We start from the raw sequence: 18,423 nt of genomic DNA on the forward strand, positions 1-18,423 counted from the left end.
GAAGCAGACATCCGAGGAATATGGTCCACACACTGTTCTGAGATCCAAAGTCAGCCTGTGGTTCCTCTACTCCCCAGCGGGGCTGATGGTGTCGGTGTCTCACAGCCCAAGGTGGTGATGGTTTGGTTTAATCCCACAAGGCAGCAGGGAAAATACCACTCGGCTAAGGGTGTACCTGTGCCCCTCATCACAGTCTACAGGATGGGAGCTTAGGGCTAACGGTCACCTATGACTTAGGTCACTATATGTATGTTCTGGAAACCAGGGACTGCTGCCAGAGCAGGGCATGCCTACTGCCAGGGTTCTGGCACCATACTCCTTCCAGCAGAAGAAACACCACAGGAAACACCTTTATCTTGGCCTAATGGCCAGCAGGGTACCTGCCCCTCTCTTGCCATACCCAAAACACTACAGCTGCAGTGAAAAGTGTACCCGGATGTAGTTTAGTGGGCGTGTTCTTGTGGTTTTCAGGGGGATTCTTTGATACCCTATAAAACTGACAGTACATGAGTGATAAAAATTTCCCTACAGATATTTCAGCTAATTGCTCCTTTTAGGTAAAGGATGGCCCCGTTTCTGGGTCTGTCTGATCGGGACTTTTCATTTTCTGCCATAAATGTACCTAATCTGCAAATGAAAATTTTCAGCAAAGCATAAGTTGCCTGAGAGGGATTTAAGGCCTGAACCTCTGGAAGTGCTCAGCTGAACACACAATCGCATTTTAAACAAAAGACTTATGATCTTAATTCATGGTTAAAGTAACAATTGCTCTCAAATAGCACTTAGTATTTGAAAGGCTCAAGCCTTCCAATAATAGTGATCAAGAACAGTTAAACTTGCTCCAAGCTTGCAAAACAAGTAATGATTGTCAAAACACTGTTCTGTGGGAAAGGCTTTGCTCGGCTCACCCCTCATGCGTCTGTTTGTGGTCAAGGGGGAAAGCAGTTGTTGTCTTGGCCTCGTCCGTGAGGCTTAAGTACTGGCTTCTAGTCCTTGGTCTTGTAAATATTTGCTCTTGACTACCAGAAGGTTCTGTTTCCGGTATTGTTTTTCTCAACCACGGGACATCATGAAAGCACCAAGGCCTCTCGTGCTGAGATGACCCTGTATTCAGAAGCCGCAGTGCTAACTTGTGAAGGGGATGGGTGGAGTGTCAGACCTGTGAGCCCTTGTAGGCTAAGGCTTGTAAAGTGATACATACAGAGCCCAGACTAGTGGATTTTAGAATGCAAAACTTTCCCAGGTATTATGAAAAAAAAAAAAAAAAAGCTCTGGTTGCCAGGTCTTTCCTTGTCTAGTTGAGAATTTTATTGTATCTATTCACAGACTCGCTGAGATTCCCCTGTGGACATAGTAGTGATGACCAAAAACTAAGAAAGTCACTATTGCTAGTTTTTAGCCACCATATTGCTCATGAGAAACTACAAAAGGCAAATCCCTCTGTCTTTTGTTTCTTGCTTTTGCTGCCGGTCTTCTCTCTCTCTCTCTCTCTCTCTCTCTCTCTCTCTCTCTCTCTCTCTCTCTCTCTCTCTCTTCCCCCCCCCTCTGTTCCCTGTTCTGACCTCACTTCCTCCCAATTCTGACCTCACTTCCTCCCAATTCTGACCTCACTTCCTCGTAATACTTACCTCACTTCCTCCCTATTCTGACCTAACTTCTTCCCTATTCTGATCTCTCTTCCTCAAAGGTCATCCCATTTCCATGCTTCCCTTCCTCTCCTTGGCCTTTTCTTTTTCTTGTGTTTTGTCTTTTTATTATTTATGTTACCTACACTATTTTTTTTTAAATATCCACTTTTGTGCACATATGTTCAATAAATGATTTAAATCCGGATACCAGGCTAGTAGAAGAGAGCCTTCCCAAGCACTGACCCAAAGAGGCTGACTGAGGGCAGAAGGGAAATGTGTCCTGTGCAGTCACCGGAATCTTTCAGTGTTTGTCATTGCTTTTCAGGGAACTGCCTGGGGCCACTATAGATCACTGTGTTAACAAGATGGACCTGAACTGGGGGTGCTTGACCAACACAGCAATATTTAGAGTCACATAGGCTGTATTCTCCATTTTGAAGTTCAAACACTTAAGCATATCACAAAAATGGATAAAATGAAAACTTGAAATTACAAATTATATTTCCAGTGTTACCTTCTACTTATAGGTCATAGTTATGAACAACAACAAAAAATTTCCTCTTCCTTGTTTTTCGGGAATGTTTGTCACCTGGTGCCTCACTGGCCTGAAGGAACTCTTCCTCAGTTTACAAATGAGTGACTAGTTATCCACAACGTAATCACACCACTTACTCATTCCTCTACTGAGGGCCGCTGAGATTATTTCCGGATTCTCGCCACTTTGCAAGGGACAGGCTTGTGTTCTTTGCCTGATAACCTGCCAGTCTTCTTGATCTGTTGTCCAGGATCAAAATAATAGATTAGTCTCTATTTTAAACATGAGCTTTTGACCACAGCCTGCCTGGCCCTTCACTTCCTTACTTGCATAGACCAAAGATCAATTAGGCATTAGCCCTGGTGCTCAGGAGGGGAGAGCCTACCTTGACACAAATAATGATCTACTTTGGCTGAAGGCTGGCCTGGAAGAACCTGTGAAGCATCATGGTTTCCTAGAAGAACAACCAGCCAGGCTGGTGAGCACCAGGCAGAGCTCTACCAAAGCAGGGCTGAGCTTTCAAGTCAGTCGGGTATCTGGAGAAGGACAATATGGGACACCCCCCCCCCAAAAGACCATGTATATGGCATGGCTGGGATACAGGATGCTGGGGAAGGTGAGGTTGAAGCAGTAGGGTAGTACCAATCACAGAAGATCAACCTCTGTACCATCGGGGGTGGGGGGGGATGTGGTTTGAGAGACAGAGGAGCTTCATATTCCACTGCATTTAGAGTGACTGAAGAAATCTGCTGCATATTCAAATCCAAGTCATAATGAGCTGGTTTAGAAAATAGCTCCCTGCTGTTTCAAAGAGGCCTCGCTCATAGGCCAGTGTCAGCAGAGGGTTGGCAAGGGCACAGCACAGAATCCAGGTTCTGGGAACCTGGTGCTTAGGCTAACGTCATTCCGGCTGTCCCCCAAGCCCTGCCCTGGACTAACCTCTGCATGCTTGGGCATCTCTCCTGGACTCTGCACATAAACAGACGGCACTTTTCCCCCAAGGATGTCAGCCTTGCGGCTTAAAATCGATCCCAAAGGGAGAAAGAAAATACAGAAGGAAAAAGGGGAGTCTGCTTAGATGGGGCGGCTTTATTTTTTATTGTGGAGAAGGCTTTGCAAGTGTTGGGCAGATTCTCATGTAGAATGTTTATTGAATCAGTCTGCCCTTAGGGAGGAAACTGCAGGCCAAGATGCTTAAGTTCTAGGAATTTATGTCTATCAGGTGTCCACAGTGTGCATTTATCCAGGTGTCCTACGGGGATGGACCGAGGCCCAACTGCAATGACTCTGACCCACTTAGCCTAAATACGAGAGGCTGTGTTTTTGGTTTTTGTTTTGTCTGTCTGTCTGTCTGTTTGTCTGTCTGTCTTTTATTTAATACATGGCACTTTCTTTTTTTAATGCTCTTTTAATTTAAATTTGTTCACTTTGCATCTTGATTGCAGCCCCTTCCCTCCTCACCTCCCTGTCCACCCTCCCTCCCTCATTACCTTTCCCCTCCTCCCCTGGTTCTCAAAAAGGGGGAGCCCTCCTCCCCTAACATCTGACCTCAGCCTGTCAAGTCTCATCTGGACCACCTGTATTCTTCCCCTCTGGCCTGGCAAGGCCGCCCTCCAGGGGGAAGTGATGGGTGTGTGGGTACCAGAAAGGCTGTGTTTTTGATGGCTGTGGAAGCTCTTTGTTTAAGTCCAAGGCAGATGGCCTTTTCTTTAGGCCCGGAGATCAAGTTTCCCTGTCTTTGAACTATGGGGTTCATAGATTTTCTCACCAGGACTTTGTTGGGACAGAAAGTTTCATCTATTTTGTTAAGAAAAAAAAATAGATGCACAGTATTAAAATATGCAGGTCTAAAATAGCTGCCGGCGCTGTTTGGCTCTCTCACCATGCCTGTAAGTGAGACTCAGCGTTTTCTTGTGGACTGTGAGTTGTCACCACTAAATGAGCTTGTCAGTCTCTGGTAAAGAACAAAATGTCCTTGGATTTACCCTGTACCATGTTGGTATGTCTACTTACACTAGAGTACCCCATATGGAATATACCCAATGCCACATTCTCCCAAGTCAGTGTGGAGCTCCACAGGGGGCGCAAAGCCATCCCTCAGAGCCACAGAAAGCCTTCTGAGAGCCCTCACTCGGTGTTCTGCTGTAGGCTGTCCCATCCGAGAACGGTCCTTGGAAGGCTGCTGACCCTGGAGGACCTCATTTGCCTGATGTCAACAATTTCAGTTCCGTCAGTCCCAGGGACGAGCCATGCTCTTATTGGTCATCCTCCTCTCACGTGTAGACGAATGTCGACGTTTCCCTTTGGGGTCCACGACCTATCATTGTAAGCCTCTTGGTAGTTATAACAGAAACAGCACAAGGAGGTTTCTTGGGAGATCACTCAAGATAGTAAAGTGCTTGCTGGACAAGCAAGGGGACCGGAGTTCAGATTCTTGGCATCTGCACAAAAGCCCTTGGCCTAGATCTCTAATCCCGTGCCTGGGACCAAAGAGACAGGTAGATACTTGAAGATCATTGGCCAGTCAGTCCTGCCAAATTCCTGAGGCTTAAGTTCAGTGAGTAACTGGGGTTAAAAAATAGAGAGCAATTGGGAAGAACATTCAACATCAAACTATAGTCTACCTGCACGCACACATGCATGCACGCATCTATGCATGTGCCCTGGCACAAGCAGTGATCCAGATCCTGGGGGGGAAATATGATTCTGGGGCCCCAGTGTTCGTTGGGGAAGGTGGCCTAGACTGGTGGCTTTCCTGACTTCTGGCAAGCAGTATGTATCCCAGAGGCTCGTGGGTATTTGTTGAAAGAACCTGTGAGCTCCATCAGAGGCAAGGAGGGGAGCAGCCCAGCCTCGCTTCCCCACCTCAAACAATCATGCGTGGTTCCATGTTGTCTGGTTTGCCTTCAGACCTCTTAGGAGATTTGCTTAAAGAAAGGAATGTTCTGTTAAAGAAAAGTGTCTAGAATCTTAGAATCTAGTTGTTGAGCCTTAAAATGCATAGCATTTGCTCTATCTATGCCTTTCTTTGTGAAATTGGGACTTGAGTTTGTCACCAGGCCAATCCCTCAGTCTGGGCTGATGTTTACAACTTTATATAGGTCCTATCTACTGTAATCTTTTTAAAGTGCGGTCTTTGTATCACTGGCCAGAGCATTTGCTGCTCTTCAGACAGCCTGAGTTCAGTTACTGGCACCCACCTTGTGTGGCCCACAACCCTCTGAATTCCAACTCCAGGACACCTGACACCCTCTTTTGGTGCCCGTGGGAACCCACACACATGTAACAAACATATACATATATAAAAGCAAGTCTTTAAAATGATTAGGGCATGTTACTAAAGGCTCTTCCTCTCCACGATAAGAGGCTTTTAAAAAAGTGTTTCAATTTTCTTAATAAATTGCTTGTCAAGCTTATTTTGTTTCAACAAGTTGTTATCATAATTACTAAATTGCTTCAGCATCTACCTGCTATTCCTGGTAATCGCTCAAGAAACTTACCGGCTGCCAGCAGTTCCGTTGCCTTCTTCTTTAGGCCTGGGAGATACCACCCTGCGGTCTTCAATCTGGCTGACTCCCTTGGCAGATGGCGATTTAATGTAAACTCTTCAGCCCTGAATCCAGGATGATGTCTGTGATCCTTGACCCACCATGTGGACGGGAACACTGTCACAGGAAAGGTGCCACGTCTCCTTGAGTTTTAAGAAAAGCACTAAGCATGGAAGATTGGGCAGTTTTGTTGTTTGTTCTCTTTACACTTTGGAGGAGTGGGAGCTCAGTACTGTGGCCTTAGTCAAGTGAAATACTAGGGTTCTGTCAGTCTGACCAGAGTAACTCAGGAGCTGCAGAAGAGAGTGCCAGGAGCACACGGGAAGATTGCTGAGCGCAGACACAGGCAGAGGCAGCAGAGTGTGTTGGAGGTCAGGCGTGAAATCCGGGGGCTGGGAGAGAGAATTCCTGTTTAGGCTGTACCTGTTGTGTGATTCAGCCATGGGCCACCCTACAATCCCCAGGGTCCATTAAAGAGAGGAGGCCAGGAGAGGCCCCGTTTTCCTCCTGTGAATTCTCTCGGCGGAAGGAGGATGAGGTGTTGCCTGCGGTTAGTCCAGGCCATTTTTCTCTGTAATGCCAACAGTACCCAGGGCAATTCATAACATTTTAATTTCCTCACAAACGATCCTCTTATTTCATTTTGCTACATGTAAGCCCATCCAATTGCAGAGATCCGAGTAACAGGGGAGGCTATTTAAACGAAAGCTCACAGAAGACACACCCAGCAGTCCTTTCCATTCATAGTGTTTCTATTGCTTTTGGCAGCGATAATGTAGTATTTCTATTTTTCATTTTTATGGAGTGTTATGGGACATATTCTTTGTGGGTTTAGATTTCAGAGAAGCGTATCTGATTTATACTTGATAAAGCAGTGTTTGCCAAGTAATCCTTGCTGAAAGGCAGCCGCTTAGGCAGAGAGGAAAAACCTTCTATAAAAAGCACAGGAACACGCTCCAGACTTGCACTGGGAGTTCATGGGGTCTGAGAACGCTGGGTACAGAGAATTCCACATACTGAGAGTTTTCTGGATTTGACGTAACTTTCACATTTTTTTTCATATTTTACAATCTCCTAAGTCTTTAACTTATTTGCTTATGACCACTATCCTTGTAATTAGCTTTTCCCTGTAGGGGATGGTCACACAGAGATAAACAATATGGTGACTATGGCTCTGTTGTAACCATGGAAACCATCATTGATGATTTATTAAGCACCCTTTCTTCTGATCCCTACACAGCACATTGTGCTGGCCCATGTTCCTTGAAGGATATGTGCATATATATTTAATCAACTTTAGTTTTGTTTATATGTGGGTTTCTTCAACTGTTTTGACAGTGATGTTGACTTCTTCAGACATTAAGATGAGGGTTATTTTCTAAACTAGTGTTCAGGGGCTGGAGAGAGAAGACAGCAGTTAAGAGTGTTTGTGGCTCTTCAGAGGATCTGAGTTCAGTCTCCAGCACCCAAGTTGGATGGTTCACAACCACCTGAGTCTCCAGCTCCGGGGAATGCAATGCCCTCTTCTGGGTTCCATGGGCATCTGCACCCACATAGACACACATATAAACAAAAATAAATATTTTGTTAAAAAAATAAATCTTAAAAAGGTGTTTTGAGTGTGTTTCAGAGACACAATCTGTAGCCACTGTTGCGTCAGACAGAAGAGACAGAACTTTTCTTTTCACTATGGCCCATGAGCCCGCACTTAAGTTCTAACGATGAATGGGCATAAATAAAGACGGCCATCCTGTGTACCACTGGAAACTCAATTAAGAGGTGTGTTGGTTCCGAGTTTCTTGTATTAATTCCTGGTGCGAGAAGTTGCTGGTGGGTGAATACAGAGACTAGGGCCAACGTGTCCCATAGGTGATTGTTTAAAGTGGTCAGACAGACAACCCCGCAGGTGGGACCGGCAACTTATCACGGAGGTCCCCGGCTCTGCACTGTGTTGGTAGTGCCTTGCAGGGGAGGACCACTTCTGGGAAGCGGAGCCTTTAGCACGAGCCCCAGAATGCACCACGCTTCCTTCATTAGTTAGGCTCCAACAGTGGCGTTGCAGCAGTGGCTGATGGCAGCCCATTTTTGTTTTGTTTTGTTTTGTTTTTTGTTTTTTTGATGGCAATTTGGCAGAGAGTCAAACTTTGGACCCGAAGCAGAGGTGGTGCAATTAGGCAGCTGAGAAGCATTCTCTCGACACACACTTTTAATTGATTTCAGCTTGTTTCAGTTCGCAGAGACAGAGCTCTGACACACAGCGGCCTTCTTTCGAGGGGCTTATTTTTACTTTTCCCTTTATTCAGCAGCGCTAACTCAACAGCACCAGAAGCGACAATAACGGCGGAGCTCTGGAGAGCGAGCACATCTTTGGGCATGGCTCGGATACAAAGAGTATTATTAAGAACTAATGAATAGTATAGTTAGATGTTAACCAGAAAAGCATTAATGAGCAGAAGAGCGAACGTTCTGACGCCAACATCTGTCTCTGAAGCAGATGTTACCTTGTGAGTCTTCAGGAGGATAGGCAGCACAGATGTGACTGTGCAGTTTTAGGTAGCAGGGACAAGGAGATAAACTGCGGGGCCTTCTTCTTGGACCCACGGGTGACCGTGAATGGAGTGGTTATCTCTGGGGTGGTGGTGGTGGTGGTGAGGGCAAATAGAACACGTATCAGGCAGGGGTGAGATGGTCACTGGTAGCTGTGGACGCCTCTCCTGGGAGTCTCATCAGCTGCCCTTCTCCCCTGCTTTACCTAGAGTCAGCCACCTTTTCAGCCTAACAGTTATGGCTGCTATAACCTTGCCTGCTGAGAGATTAAGACCCAGTCGGCCTCAGCCAAAACTATCTAGCCTGTATCTGACTGGCTTTGTCGATAGTCAACCAGTGGCCACGTGTTTCCAGGTCATTTTTTTTTGGTAGCTTTCAATCCTTGATCCAAAAATCACCAAACAGCATGATTGTCAGGACTCTGCGCTGCGGGCTGGGTATATTTTAAGATTCCTTAAAGGACACCAGATTAGCAACCGGGTTGCATTCGCTTAGCTCTGCTGAACAGACCTGAAGGAAGAAATGAAGCCTTGGGACCCTGTGGTCTATCCAGACCCCTTCCTGAAGAGCTGGAGACTATGAAGGCCCAGCGCTGGGGAGACGGCGTGGCTAAGAAAGTACTTGCCGTGCAGTCGCGTGTGCAGCCCTGAACTCACAAAAGCAAGGCTGGGTGTGCCAGGTACTCACTCATAACCTCAGCCCTGGGGAGGCAGAGACAGGAGGAGCCCTGGGAAGCACTCCCCAAGGCAGGACTCCTACTTCAGTGCTCTTCCCTTTCCCTCTCTGTAGAGCAAAAGCCTTAACAGCACTGTGCCATCCCCTAAAGGTCAAGGAGGCAGCAGCTTCTCATCAGGGAGAAGTCCACTGGCGAGGAGACCGGAACCAACCTCCTTGATGCTCTGAGATTTAAGACAGGGGCCCTTGGAGTGGAGTAAGTCTCAGCCACCAAGCCATGTGACTAAAGGCTGACATTGGGATCATGTTCACACCTGAGTGGCCATCGGTACGGTGACAAGGAACGTTTCGCCATCTTCCTTTGGAGAGCTATTTCCCCACCAGCAGCATGGAACTGTGACTCCCCTGTGGCACCCTCTTATCTTTGGTGGGTACGCTGTAGAGAAAGGCAGGAATGAGATCCAGGGTATAAATCTTGTAGGGATATCTTTGGCTGCCACTGGATGGATGGATGGATCTTCCTCTACCACAAAGAAGGGTGGCTTTGAAAGATTTCAAGGAGAATTTCTTGACCAATGAGAGCATCTCATTGGAAACTTCATTATGGATTTTGGGGGTCCAACAGGCTAATGTCTCAAGACTGTTCATCAGAGGACCCCAAGAATGGCCATAAAGCAGAGGGGCTTCTTTCATTTTGTGTCAGATGTTCACATGTAGTTGTGATGGTTCCCATGCGTGCGTGTGTGTGTGTGTGTGTGTGTGTGTGTGTGTGTGTGTGTGTGAGTGAGTGCTGTGGGATTTTTCTCTCATTCAAAATGAGGGCAGGCCTTGGAGATCATTTCTCAGACTTGTGGGGCAGTTCATGCAAAGTCCTTAGGAGCATTTTACTCCCTTGTAGAGAAAGCTGGGGCACCCTTGATAACAGAATATTCTAGACAACTTCCTTCTGCTATTTGCAGTGATGAATCACGTTTCTCAAAGGAGGCTCTGCATCTGATGTGCGCGGTTCCCAGTGTGACACAAGTAGGTTTTGCGTCCTTCCCAGGGAACGTGTGCCCCGACCTCCACAGCATTGAGGGCAGACAAGGAACAGAGCTTGTGTGTGGTTTAGAGCCTGGGGACAAGCCATCCTGGTGGCTTCTCTCTCCTGGTGGAGCAGAGTCACCTGTGTTTGACACTAGTTACTTGCCAGATGGTGACACAGAAGTGGAGGTTGGGGAGCTTGTGCTGTGCTTGGAGGTTTCTTTCTTGAATGCCTATGTCACCACTCAGTGCTCATGGAAGGAACTATAGACAGAATGAGAAAAAACAAACAAACCAGTTTTCTCACTGCACAGAGTGAGTGCATGTGTGAGTCCTCATCTCCTCAGTGTACCTTTCTCATGGTGGCTTTGTTGCTGGCTTATGGCATCCTACCCATGGTGCTCTCAAGACTCTGCCTCAAGACTCTCCCTCCCCCTCCCCCCTCCCCCTCCCACCCTTGCCTTTGTCCTCGTGTTGACACTTCAAGGCATACTTTACTAGTGAGGACCAAGAGCCTTGTGGGGACTGGGCAGCTTCCTAAGGCCACACTTCCGGTAGATGATAGAGTTTAACCAAGCTCCACCTTTCCCCCAGGCCTGTGTCCACTCCACACAGTCTGGTCTTCCAGCCCTGTTACCTTGTGTTTCACCAACACTGAACTGCAGGAGGCTTCTGGAACAAGATGTTTGATTTCTCACTAACGTGGATTTGTTCTTTCTTGCATAGCCTACTTGCATGATCAACACATGCATACACACACATATGTATGGATTCACACATATACACACATGTATGTATGTATGTATGTATGTATATATATATATACATATATACACACACACACACATATGCACATGTACACACAGACACAGATAGGTACCATGGGCAAACACATACATATATACACAGAGGGAAAAACATAAATATAGGTAAGTACCTAAGGGCATTTATGCACATACAACCACGCACAAATATGGTCACATACATATACACACAAATGCAGTAGGTGCCCATGGATACACATATGCACATTCAAGCAACCACACATGAGCATAGGCACATGAAAACACACATATGAGCACACATGCACATACATGTACATACAAATGCAAATAGATAGCCATGGGCACATCTACCCCTTTCTGCTCATGTACCTTGTCCTGGGCTTTTAAGGCAAGGTGTAGACATGACTCTGAAAGCCATCTCTTACAAGCTCTTGTCTTTGCTGTCCCTTCCTGCATCTTATCACCAGCTTTGTTCTAAAACTAACCGTGTCAGAGAGTTTGCACACCTGTCTCTGGCCCACTTGTGAAAACCTTGAGCCGAGCCTAGAACCTGGTTCACTGGAGCCTTGGCAATGCTGCAGGTTTGAAAGCGATGAAGTCAGTCGTGGGACGACAGGCCAGAGTGCCTTTGACAAGACAGACAAGTGGCACTTCGGAAGCTGGCCTACTCTGTAACCCCGAGCTGGCCTCGAAATGGCTTCCTAAGAGAAGACATCTGTGCCTCTCCACTTTACAAGCACTGTGGCAATCTCTGGGAGCCAAAAGGTTTTGGGGGAACTGTAACATTTACAGCTCCCTGGCCATAAATTCATGTGGAGCGCCTGAAAAATGCCACCCCATGGGGTTATGGCAGAGATGCCAAGCTGCAAACATCTGTACATGGGCAGTAAAGCTAACCTCTGGTGCGAGGCACTCCACTGTTGCTGACATATATTAACGTTAGTGACAATCGAATGTGATTATCTGGGATACCATTTTATCTGCCAGCTGCAGACTTATGGCTTCTAAAGATCCCATCCAGCCCTTTCCTCGTATGTTGTTTTTTATGTGACTCAAATTGTATGCAGGAATTCATGATTACTGTGGGCTCCCTCTTATTTCTGAGTGGATACAGGCTGTGTATAAATTTCCAGTACTTAAATTGATTGTAGCTTTTGCATGAAATAGGCCCTCAAAAGTGTGTGGAGCAGCTGAGAGAATGGCGAGGCATCGTTATTTTATGTTTGAGGACCCCACTGAGAGCCTGGGGAAAGGAATATATCTTGACACTGGTGGTCAGAGCTTGGGGGCAACAAATTTGTGAATTAATTTTTATGTTAGTTGTTTGGAGTTTGTGATTAATATGTCACATGTCTAGGTTTCAATCACTGATGTGTCTTTTCTGGTACTGAAATTGGGTTTATGAAGTTGTTCCGGGCTAGAGAGTGCGTTCTTCAGGCTTTGCGAGCTGTGTGGTTTCCATTGTACTCATTGACTGTCACCATTGTAGAGAGGAGACAGTGCAGGCAGCAGATAAACAGACGAGCAAGGCCTCATCGAGACACAATTTTATTTATGAAACTACACAGCTGGGTATTATTTCCAGAACCCTGACTCAAACAGGTATGGGTGTATCAGGTTACTGGAAATATAGGAAGACTTTAGAACTTTTAGGACGGGGCTCAGTATTTGAGTCTCTCGTTCCAGGTGACAATATCCAAAGCGGCCAAAACCAGTTTTAAGTTAATTTAAAGTTAATTTTAATTGTATTCTTCAGTTTAGTATAATACTACTTATTGTCTGCTTGATTTTAGCTCATCTTATGACTAGAGTGTTCCTGGTCATGGTGATTTGAATGTGTGTGTGTGTTCAGGGGAAAAGAGACTGAGAGACAGTGGGTTGGTAGTGTTTCTCTGAGTTTCTTTCATACAGTTCATGAGCGGTGTTTCTGCATGTTTGTATGAGAATGTGCACATGTGTTTATAGGTTCGGGTATGTGCGCATGTGCACATGGAGGCCAGAGGTCAAATTTGGTCACCTTATTTTTAAAATATTTATTACTGTTGTTGTTGTTGTTGTTGTTATTATTATTATTATTATTATTATTATTATTATTATTATCATTATTATTATTTTATTTTAATTGTGTATTTTCACAAATGCAATATCTGTGGATGCCAGAAGAGAGCAGAGGGCATTGGGTCCCCTGGAGCTGGAGTGCGTTCTGGGGACAGAACTCTGGTCCCTTGAAAGATCAGCAAGTGCTTGTAACCACTGGACTATTTCTCCACCTCTTACTTTTACTATTTTTAAATTACATGAACGTGTGTGTGTGTGTGTGTGTGTGTGTGTGTGTGTGTGTGTGTACATGTGAGTGTGCAGGTGCCTTCAGACTCCAAAGGAGGATGTCAAATTCCACAGAGCTGGAGTTGCAGGCGGTTAGCTGCCGTCTGATGCTGGGAATCAAGCTGGGTTCCTCTGCAGGGGTAGTGGGTGCTTTTGCCACTGAGCTGTCTACCCAGACTCTCTACCTTATTTGTCAGGATGGGGTTGAGACAGGAGTTCACCAACGCAGCGAGACTGACAAGCCAGCCCGCCCCAGGGTTCCCTCTGTCTCCACTCCCCGGCCTCTCACACAGGATCTGAGGATGTGAACTTGGGTCTTCATGCTTGTGTGGCAGATGTGTCATGCACGGAGCCTTTCCCCTGTCTGCATTAAGTCCCTCTTAATACTATGGGTTGGCATGAGCTTTTACACTCAGATAGGTAGGATTTCAGCTTAGAGTCATGGTTCCTTTTGGGACCTCATCCTGCAACCTCAGGCTGACCTTGTTTCACACCGGGTTGCTCGGCTCCAAGAACGGGCCAGGGCAGGATTTCGCAAGTACTTGTTGGATAATAGTTACCTTCCGAATGGAAGCCTTTTAGAAACTATAAGGTCTCTAGTCTTGCAGTTTGGAAAAGGTCAGAGATCTGTGAACAAATCACACATCGTAGTGTTAGTGTTGCTTTTCTGCTGTTGAAGAGCAAACGGTTGTAGTCTTTAATGAGTCTGAGAAACTATCCAATCCGTACCGCTCCAGCCCCAGTGACTGAGGCGGTCAGCCAATCTGGACCTCGGCTAGCAGCCTGGGCACCTGGCACCTACAGAATTTCTCCTGATGTCTACTTGGGCACACAGAGATGATCCTGTCTTGTCATTTCAGGTGCCACTGCTGACCCCTAAAGGTTAGGCCAAGTAGTCTCTTCGCCTATGCCTTTATCTCAGTGATTAAGTGAATCAGAAGACGGACGGATGGGCAAGAGAAAATGTGGGAGAGCAGGGCGAGGCTCCATCGCCTTGGTGGCCCTTTGCGGGTAGAGCAGTGGCCATTAGGGGTGGAAGCTCCCCTGGGTCAGCTGTTCTTGGTGTGCTCCTCAGCCTTGTAGCAGAAGTGCCACCAAGAAGCATGTTAGAAATGGGAACGCTGGGGCTGGAGAGATGGCCCAGTGATTGAGGGCGCTACCTGATCTTCCAGAGGACCCAAGTTTCAGTCCCAGCACCCGCATGTCGGCTCACAGCTGTTCCAGGGAATCTGATACCGTCTTCTGGCCTCTGTGCACTCTGTATGCCCATGGTGTACAAACGTACAGGCAAGCAAAACACTAATACACATAAAATACAAGGGAGAAAGCGTCTTAAAAAAACATTAAAAGAAAGAAATGAGAACTTCCAGGATCAAAGTCAAACTGTGCACTGAGGGTCCCCAATCCTCCTGTGCAGCTACAGATCTGTCCCAGCCAGATCTCCACGTGGTTACACGTAATCAAGTCTACTGCTACTGCCCTCTTGATCCAGCCAGATCCATCCTCCAGGAGTGCCCAGCCAATGGCCCGTGACATACATACACCCTAGTGTGGCTGTCCAACACAAGATCCTAAATATATTTAAAATACTAAGAGGTTTTTTTTTCTCTTTTCCAATTCTTTTTAGTAACCCGAGTAAGAACATGGTCTGCATAGATGACAACATTATGTTTTGATGTAAAAAGATTAGATATAGCTGAGCCCTTTAAGAAGATGATTATAAATATTGAGGACAAATTAGGGTGGGTGATGTGCCCACCATCACAGCTGGCTGGAGGGAGGGTAGGGACTTAGCTCTTTGATAACCAGAGCGGTTCTCTGCTAGGCACAGTACCTCCCTGAGTACTGGGAGGAAGGTGGAGTGTGCAGCGAGGTTTGCATAGGCTGCAGTCAGAGAGCTTGGTCTTTTGTCTTCCCCTGAACAGCCAGCCTTTCCGCAGGTCCCACCACCCTCCTGGGGGGACTTCCATTAAATGAAAGGCCCCTTCCTTGCAAGAGCCTAAGAGCTCATCAGCAAGTGAGGAGAGGGAGGAGGAGGAGGAGGAAGAGGAGGAGGAGGAGGTAAAGGAGAAGGAGAGGAAAAGGGGAGAGTGTATCCCACCCCCTCATGTTGCCATGAGAATTTAAGGTGAGGGTTTACAGTCACTTGAGGACAATGCAGTCGGTTTGGAGAGAGAAACATACACAAAACACGCGTGCACACATGCACAGGCACGTGCGCACACAACATAAACAGATTGCCGAGACTTGTGGCAGAAAACAAACAACACGGGGAGAGAAAATCAAAGAGGATGGGTGGAACAGAAAAGGCCTGCATTTTGCATAGGTGGTATGGTTCCAGAATGATCTGTTTCCCAAACACTTTTGGTGAAGTGGTGTACACAGTGGCAGAGCTGAACAGCTGCCTAGCCGGCTCGGTGCATTGCTCTGTTTCAGAACTCATAGCTCCCCTCTCCTCCGGGCATCTGTTACTGAGAACACTCGAAGCTTCTGCCAAGAGATCTCAAACTGGCAATGGAAGGCTTGGAATTTAGAAGACGAGGGAGGCGCATGTGCGCGCACATCCTAACACCCTTAAATCTTCCTTACCTTCTGGGAAGACTGGGAGCAGAAATGTAGAGAGATTAGTTAGACACCTCTCATAAAGGGCAGACAATTCAGCTCGACTCCTTTACTTTTTATTTTACTTACGTATATGCATTATGGCTTTCTTAGGATATATGCATGCACGTGTGTGTGTGTGTATGCGTGTGTGTGTGTGGTGTGTACGTGTGTGTGCATGTGTGTGCGTGTGTGTACGTGTGTGTGCATGTGCGCGTGTGCACGCGCCCATGCCATGGCTGTCATGCGGAGGTCAGAGGACAGCTTGCTACAGTCATTTCTCTTCTTCTACCACGTGAGTCCCAAGGATCAAATTCAGGCCGTCAAGTTTGGCAGCAAAGTACCTCCACCCACGGAGCCATCTTGCAAAGTCCAGCTCCAATCTTTTGATTACTCTCAGGCTCCAGAGAGAGAATCCTCAGCAAGTCGTTCGCTGGCTTTTCCCAGAGGCGGGATGAAATTGTGTGTGGATCGTGTGCAGTCTGCGCCAGGTCCTTCCGTGAGGTGCTGAGTGGCGGAGTTAACAGAGCCCATAGGAGCCCTGTGCTTTTCCAGTGGACTCAGAGCCCACTAAGGAGGCCAGAGCACTCTGGAGTCATGAGAGAAAATGAGTCATCCAGCCTTCACTGTGAGGCTTGGCGGAGAAGGCAAGTGAGAACGGCTTACGTGGCCGTCGTGGGTGAGGAAGCGCCTTTGCCCTTGCCTGCCCTTTCCATGCCCTCCCTCTCACCTTCACCCTCACTGTGACTTGGCCTTACTCCTTGTTAAAGAAGGAAAGGGAGAAACAAAGTCTGGGTCCCCCAAGGTTTGTTCCTGAAATGACTTGCTTTAGGCGACTTTTCCTGCGGTCCAGTTTCCCTCACATGGTTGTATTTTGACCAATCAGAGAGGCCTCTGCTTTCTCACCCATGTGCTAGTAAATTTTGCCTTCTCTGCAGCTAAACATAGAAGGGCTTGAATCATTTATTTGTTTGCACAGCTTCAGAGGGTTTTAGTCCACAGTCACTTCCCTCCAGCCTCAGCTTGGGCAGAACGCCATAGTGGGGCACACGTGTGGAAACAGTGCTTACTTCATGGTTGACCGGGAGGCAGATCCCCCCCCCCCGTGACCCCCCCTGGGGACCTACTTCCTCTAGGTAGATCACATTTCCCAAAACGATGCCACCATCTGGGGACAAAGTATTCGAACCCTGAGCCAGTGAGGAGAAACTACACAGGCAGTCGTAGCGCTGACTTCTGCTTGTCTCACATGAAGAGACTTTTTGTTTTCTAAGGCAAGAGTGACTCCCCTTCAGGGAGGTGTTTGGAGAGGTGGGAGGAAATGTGATCTGAGGGGGCTATGTTCCTCCTCCTAATCCCCCCCTCACCCCCACTCCCTGCCCCAGCACCAGGGAACGACAGAATCCTCCTCAGATGAGCAAACACCATAACAGCTGTGGTGATGGCCCCAGTGTATGCTGGGGTTATAGGCTCTGTTTAAATTGGGCTTTTCCTGAACTGAAGGATTTTATAAATTATGTTTGGCTTTTGAGCATAGATTTCCAGCGTCAGGTTTGGAATGAATCACCCCATTCCTGTAAGGCAGCAAGCATGGTAGTGTTTGGTTAAGGGACTATTTCTTGGTGTCCCAACAATGAGAAGGAATAAGCCAACCCACTCTTTTGTCTGATGACAGCTGGAACCGGGGCCTCCTGTTTAATATCAGTCATCTCCTGCTTTGGATTCTGTCTGGAATTTTAGTAGTGTGGTCACTGTGAGGGTGGCTGGTAGGACCAACTGGGATGTTCTCGTAGGATGGGAAAGGGAAGCCGTATCTCCCCCAGGAATGGACCGTTGCTTCCTGCCCGCTGTAGAGGTTGAAAGAAGAGCCCTGCAGGTCGGGCAGGTACTGCTCCCCCATCTGCCAGATGCAGCACCCACGCCATCCTTTGCTTTTCAAGAGGGATGTTTTTATGGTCTCAGATGCAGACTCATCATTGGCAAGCCAGAAAGGAGGGTTTTGTTTGGAGCAGAACATCAAATGAGGAGTCAGGAGCCCTTCTAATTTAACCTGATTTTCTTATGTTTTCTGGGGAGTTTATCTGGGCTCTCGCCCCACACTACCACCACTTCACTCCTCAAAGGTGTGGGTTGGACTGCATTATAGGCCTGGACATCTCTTCCCATGACAACACTTTAGGATTCTTGGCTCATTATCCAGTTGGCAAAATACAGTAGTTTTTACATTTTACCTCTTCTCTTGGAATTCTAGAATTCCCTAGCTACAAGAAATCTAAAGTAATTATCGGTGGGGATTTGTTTATAAACAGGATACAGCATTAAGAGAGGCTGGTGTAACTCCTCCCTGAGGGACCAACATCACTGGCATCTGCTCAGTCCCTAGGAGGATCCAGAAAGGGCTCAGTTACCACTAAGGGGACAGGTAGCCTGTCCCCGGATGTGCCGCACACAGGGGGCCCAGCTGACCTAGAAAGTGTGTCTTATGCCCAACATTTGAAAATGGTAGCTAAATGGTAAAGCTGAAGCCCTAGGGGTGGGTCTGCTATCTGCCAGCCTTTCTAGAATATTCCTGTGACTATTGGCAGGGCTAAGAGTTAGTGAGTGCTTGTAAGTCCCATCAATCCTAGTCTTCTGGGAGGTTTTGGTACCCACTATGGTTTGCTGTGAAAAGGAATTGGGAAACCAAGCAAGGTAAAACACACCAAGAAATTATGTCCCTAAAGTCAACTATATTCAACAATCTGGCTAATTATGTG

At 47.0% G+C, this 18,423-nt stretch overlaps 1 protein-coding gene and 1 long non-coding RNA gene across 4 annotated transcripts in view; both read left to right on the forward strand.

Annotated features, from left to right (window-relative positions):
* The window catches only part of LOC311597124, a 58,467-nt gene extending 54,925 nt beyond the window's left edge, over positions 1 to 3,542 (forward strand). Inside the window, exon 3 of the long non-coding RNA XR_014779104.1 lies at positions 1,954 to 3,542. This is a non-coding gene — a long non-coding RNA (uncharacterized lncRNA). The remainder of the gene's footprint in view (positions 1 to 1,953) is intronic.
* Positions 1 to 18,423, forward strand: part of RORA (RAR related orphan receptor A) — a 764,431-nt gene that overhangs the window by 136,385 nt on the left and 609,623 nt on the right. The window lies entirely within an intron of this gene.

This window comes from Acomys minous (genome assembly GCF_964271855.1).
Source record: "Acomys minous genome assembly, chromosome: 5".
Taxonomy (NCBI): Eukaryota; Metazoa; Chordata; class Mammalia; order Rodentia; family Muridae; genus Acomys; species Acomys minous.